This window comes from Canis lupus, chromosome 21 (assembly GCF_011100685.1).
Source record: "Canis lupus familiaris isolate Mischka breed German Shepherd chromosome 21, alternate assembly UU_Cfam_GSD_1.0, whole genome shotgun sequence".
Classification (NCBI taxonomy): domain Eukaryota; kingdom Metazoa; phylum Chordata; class Mammalia; order Carnivora; family Canidae; genus Canis; species Canis lupus.
In genome coordinates this window covers 37,329,057-37,335,056 of record NC_049242.1, presented here as the reverse complement: position 1 = coordinate 37,335,056, position 6,000 = coordinate 37,329,057, and the positions used below count along the sequence as shown (strand labels likewise).

General features: G+C 42.8%; 1 long non-coding RNA gene across 1 annotated transcript in view; it reads right to left on the bottom strand.

The window, feature by feature from the left end:
- Positions 1 to 232: 232 nt before the first annotated feature.
- LOC119865013 overlaps positions 233 to 6,000 on the bottom strand; it is a 54,391-nt gene continuing 48,623 nt past the window's right edge. The window contains exons 7-8 of the long non-coding RNA XR_005375771.1: positions 780 to 824; positions 233 to 669 (exon numbers count right to left, since the gene is read on the bottom strand). This is a non-coding gene — a long non-coding RNA (uncharacterized LOC119865013). The remainder of the gene's footprint in view (positions 670 to 779; positions 825 to 6,000) is intronic.

Genomic DNA, 6,000 nt, shown 5'->3' with positions numbered 1-6,000 from the left:
TGTCCCCCAAAAGGGCCCCTCCTTCTCTGATGCACATCATGAAGTTGGCCAGTTTGAGACCCGTGTGTTCAGTGGCAAAGGCAGCCCAGGGAAAATCAGGCCCAGAAACAAACTGATGCTGCTGAAACCCATCTTTACATCATGATTTTTTTGTTGGGAACCTATCATTTCATTCATAACTTTGGGAAGATAATTACACCAGGCTAGTGAGAGACAATTTGATGAATAACTGTTTATTTTCAGAGGAGGCATATTTGGTACACTGGCTGCATAATGGGGTCAAGAACACAGCAAGCTGTCAGCGTGTTCTCGATGTCATTTAACTGCCTGGCAGGGTTCTACACGGGGAATGGAAAATCTCCTTATGATAGATAATATCATATCCTTGGCCTTGCTCAGAAGACGTACTTTGGAAGCAAGGTTTGTAAGTATATTATTATCACTTGTCAAATAGTACCTGTTAACCTGCCTGTTTCTGCCCCACCCCACAGTCCAGCATTGCCTGGTTGTGAGGCAGGTGGTAAGTCATCAACCCCCATCTGATGAGCCTCAAAAGCGGTAGTTAGTAGGGTTACCTGGGCTGAGTACCTGAGCTGTAGGTCATTTTTACTGCAGACCAGATCTTGGACCTAGAATCAACCCCTTTACTGCTCAGAGGCCTAGAAGAAACTGAGAACATTTTTTTACAATTAAAGCATATAAGTAATGAATTTGAAGTTTGGGCCAAAAAATATAGGAATTAGCATAATGTGAACAGCTAACATTTACTGAGCACTTACCTTATGTCTGCTCCTAAACTCTTTCCATGGATTATTTGATGAATCCTTGCAAGAACAAAACAAAACAAGAAACAAACTTATGAGGTAAGTCATATTATTTTTTAATACATTTATTTTTTATTGCTATTCAATTTGCCAACATATAGAATAACACCCAGTGCTCATCCCATCAAGTGCCCCTCTCAGTGCCCATCACCCAGTCACCACCCCCCCCCCACCTCCCTTTCCACCACCCCTATTTTGTTTCCCAGAGTGGAGTCTCTCCTGTTCTGTCTCCCTTTCTGATATTTCCCACTCATTTTTTCTCCTTTCCCCTTTATTCCCTTTCACCATTTTTTATATTCCCCAAATGAAATGAGACCATATAATGTTTGTCCTTCTCCGATTGACTTATCTATGTTGTAGATGAGGAAATTATGGAACCCATCAAAAAAATCATCCAAGCAAGAGATGGCTGGATCAGACTTCAGACTCAAGAAAGTCTGAATCCAGGGTGTAAGTGCTTTACCGGGAAGTATATTCCTCCCTGTGGTGATTCTCTGATGTGCTGCCCAGATCTGGAACATCAGGGACTGAAACACTCATTTCCCCAGCTGAGGGGAGTGTCATGCCATCTAGTGACCTGTCCATGTGGGAGTCCAAACACCCGGCGTCTTGCTCCAATTCAAGACAACTTGGAAGCACCATCTAGAATGCAGAGCTTTCCAAGAATTGGCTGATATTTTTTGTTGTGATTGCATTATACTTCACCTTCTGGATCTGCCCAGCTCTGCTTCTTTCCTCCCCCATTGGTCTTACTGCCAAGAGTAAGCTCTGGTGTGCTTCCTGCACGCAGATCTCTCCCTCACAGTCTGCTTTCCCAGATTTTCTGCTTCTCCTCACTTCACTGGGGTCAGGGAAAACCACATAGACAGCATACACGACAGTACCACACACACACATAGATGTGGACACAAACACACATATACACTAGGGCCTTGGAGGTGAGTGAGTCTTTGGGGGTTAAAATACAGATTCCCGGGCAGCCTGGGTGGCTCAGTGGTTTAGCGCCTGCCTTTTACCCAGGGCATGATCCTAGAGACCTGGGATCGAGTCCCATGTCGGGCTCCCTGCGTGGAGCCTGCTTCTCCCTCTGCCTGTGTCTCTGCCTCTCTCTCTCTCTCTCTCTCTGTATCTCATGAATAAATAAATATATTTAAAAAAAATACAGATTCCCATACAACTGATCAGAACCATCATCACCTTAAAGAGCTAGTAGGACCCCCAGGCCCAGACAGGCATTGAACCTGTACATGAGCCAAAGGACTGATCAGATGTGGAAGTGCAGAAAGAAGTGCTGTCCGAAGTGTGCCCAGGGGAGAGAGTGCCCCGCCAGGCCAGGGAAATGCCAAACCACCAGACAGGCCCGTCGTTACTGGGGAAATGGGAGCCTCAGGTTTTCAGGGCCAGTTGCCATTAAATTTTTAGATTTTATAACTCCCTTGTTGTGCTTCCACACTCACCGAGCACCTGTCTGATGATCTGGCTGGTCAGGCCCACATGATGATGGATTCGCTTGTCAGGTGTATTGCTCATTATAAATTAATGAGTTGGTGTTCTGATTTTATTTCCACTTCTTAGAGATTTTGTTCACATGGGTAAGCATTCTGAAGTGTGATCACCTCTGGAAAGCTGATAAGTATGGTCTCTTAATCCTGCAAGTCTGAGGGGCTGATCCCAGGCTTTGGTGAACCCGCAGGGCCACACCTAACAGAGGAAGCCCACAGACCCAGCCATGAAAAGTCTTTTCTCTTTTGTGAAACTGAAATCATAACATTTTCAAAAGGTGTAACCTCTATCAAGGGAAGAGGGAGGCATATTGAGTTGTGTGTAAACAGAAGTGGTTTTGATTTTTCACTTTTCCTTTGACTTCTCTAGACCTGTGTTGTCTTTCAACCAGAATACACAGCAGTAGAGCAATTTGTGATGATTTGTTTCTAACCACGTATCAGGGGAGGCTGGAGTCGTGGTGCCCCAAGGAGACAGCGTGGGGTGAGCGGAGCTGGGAACAGAGCAGGGTAACTGAGAGGGATGTTACCAAGGCCCCGGGGGCAGTGCAGTGCATATGGAGAACAAAGATCATTATTGCTACAAGTTCAAGGTCATAGTGTGTATCAGATCTTAGGGGCAAGAAGAAAAACCAGGAGGAATTAAAAACTCAGAGGCCAGGGAAGTTGGGAATGAGACAGGGTGAGGTCCAAGGAGTGACTTTTGGGCAGCTCACATGTCTAGCTCAGTGTTATGGACTCCCACTGCAGTTCCTTTTTTTTTTTTTTTTTTAATATAAAGGTAATGCAATATGGTGCCCCAGATTGGATCCTAGAACAGTAAAAGGACATTCATGAAAAACCTGCTGAAATTCGCATAAAGTCTGCAGTTTAGTTAATGGTCATTGTACCAATGCTAATTTCTTAGTTTTGACAGATATACCATGTTTACAGAAGGTGTTGACATTAGAAGAAGCTAGGTAAAGGGCACACAGGAATGCTGTGTTTGCAACTTTTCTATAAAGCTAAAATTATTCAAAATAAAAAGGCTATTTTAAAAATAGAAAGGTCTATTTGTTTCAGATTGGGCCTTAGAACATACTAAAGAAGGTCTAATTAGGTGAGGTAAGGGCATTGTGGGTGCCATTTTAAAAATTCCTTATCTGTTAGAGATACTTAGGAAAATATTTCTGTGTAGAAGAAAAATCAGTTTAAAAGTATACTGGTCTATCTGTTCTTTAACTCAGGAAAGTTTTTCTTCAATGTGCCTTTGATTATTGTTTCCAATCTAATTGCTTTTTTTTTTTAAAGATTTATTTATTTATTTATTTATGATAGACACACACAGAGAGAGAGAGAGAGGCAGAGACACAGGCAGAGGGAGAAGCAGGCTCCATGCCGGTAGCCCGACAAAGGACTCAATCTCGGGACTCCAGGATGGCGCCCTGGGCCAAAGGCAGGAGCCAAACTGCTGAGCCACCCAGGGATCCCCTCTAATTGCTTTTTATAAGAAATATCTGTAATTTTTATATTTTCTTTCTCTAATTTTGTTTCTGTTCTTCTCTAAATTCTGGGAAACCTTCTGCTCTTCATCTTCCACCTCGCAGACTTGACTTTCTTCAATGCTGCTCCTGCCTGTATGTCCTCCACAGTAGATATTCCGCTACTGTACTTTTCATTTCTTTGTGATTCATTCTTATCTCAGTCCTTGTTTTAACATGGGCCCCAGCTATATATTTTTTAAGATTTTAAAAATTTACTTATTTGAGAGAGAGAGAGTATGAGCAGGGGGAGGGGCAGAGGGAGAGGCAGAGGAAGAGGGAGAAGCAGGCTCCCCACTAAGCAGGGAACCCAGTTAGGGGCTGGATTCCAGGACCCTGAGATCATGACCTGAGCTGAAGGCAGACGCTTAACCGACCCAGGCACACCACCCTGGCTATATTTTAATCACAGACTATCTTCCACTGTCACTTGATCCTATTGTTTCACAGAAGCCATGGCTGCTTCTGTTCTCACAGACATTCATCTAAGGTGACTCTGTAAGATATAAGCATGTGTGCTTTCCCATTACTCTTGATGACTGGTCCTTTGTTCTGAGCTTATGGAGTACATGAGAATACACTCATAGTGTGAGCAAACATAGAACTCATACTGTCTCTGGAGCTCCCTGTGATAGTTGCTTGTAGAGATTGCATTCCTGAGAGTTAGGAATTCTTGATCAAAACCCCAGAAAACTTATATCTTCTGAGTAAGCTATAAATCACAAATAAAGGACAACCCCCCAGCTACCTAGCTCAATGTTGACACTCTGATGTTGTAATAAGGCCCACCGATGGGACCTTATTATTAGGAAGTACTTTATAGGAAATTAGAGTATGACATAGTCATACCACCAACTACTGAGTCAGGAAAAAAACTTTGCTATGCTCATGATGCTTCTATTTAGAAAATGGTATTTCTGTGACACCGTGTCTAATGAATGGATTGTTGTTTAGTGTTTGAGATATTATTCCATAGCAAGCTAAATGGGCTAAGCCTACCTTTATGAGTAGGAAACAGGATTGTCATCTAAGGAATAAATTTCTTTCATGTGTTTGTGTGTATTAATCACCAGAGGCCTGCTCATCAGCTGGGGAGAGAGTGAAGCCATGCCCCTCCACTAAAGGGAGCACTGCAGGGGAGGAGGTCATTTTTCTTGAAGGGTCATGGACACACAGGGGACAGGTTTGGGTATGGTGGAGAGAGTCTGTCATGTGCAAAGGACAGGAGACATGCAGGACGTGGGAAATGAAACAAACCTTTGGAAACAAGCCAGTTGCAATAGAATTAAAGAAATAAATGTAAAATATCATTTTGACATTTGAACTTCATGCTACTTGTACTTTCTATCATTTTTCCTTTTTCTGTTCTCATTATTTAGTAAAGTTTCTTTAGGAAGTTAGACTGTCTTAAAAGATATTTCCATTTCTGCAAAAATAGTTTTCAAAGATGGTGAGTGGCATCGCTAGGAGCCTAGAGAGTGGTGACAGCTGGAGCCAAGAGGGAACCCCTCTAAAGGAGAGAGAATTTAGGAGTGATGAGAGAGGAACTCATTCAACAGAGACCCTCACTTGCCCTACTCTGGAGGAAGCTATGCTTCCCTTTAATGTAGGATCAGTCCTGAATTGGTTCTTAACATAGAGCTGTCATTCCCCACCATATTGCAGGCTTGCTTTCAACCACTGTTCCCTTCCTTTCCAGAACCCCAGACAAATCCACATGGCTGCCAGGAAGTGGTCCTCTTGCTCCCTGAGCCACCAGCAGTGGAAATCACTGAGATCACCTGAAACTCATGGACCTTCTGTCCTTCGATGGTAAAGGATTTTCTTAATTAAGGAAATAGTTCAAAAAGTTCTAGAATCTGCTCTGCATTTTTTAAAGCACTTAACCTACCACATGCACTCTGTTTTTGCAAAATTGAGTCTTAATCTTTTATTTTGTACAGATGGATATAATGGGACACTACATTCTCAGAATAAGATTTCAACCATAGATTGAGAAATTCTCTTCACTCAGGAACAACTTCTAGGCTTCTATATTTTTCTCCAACAAAGCTGAATAACTGCAATTAAGGCTCAGAATTTGGTACCCACCCCCATCCTCACAGTAAAATCCCAGGGGGAACTGCTAATATTTATAGAGCCCTTATTTGCCAG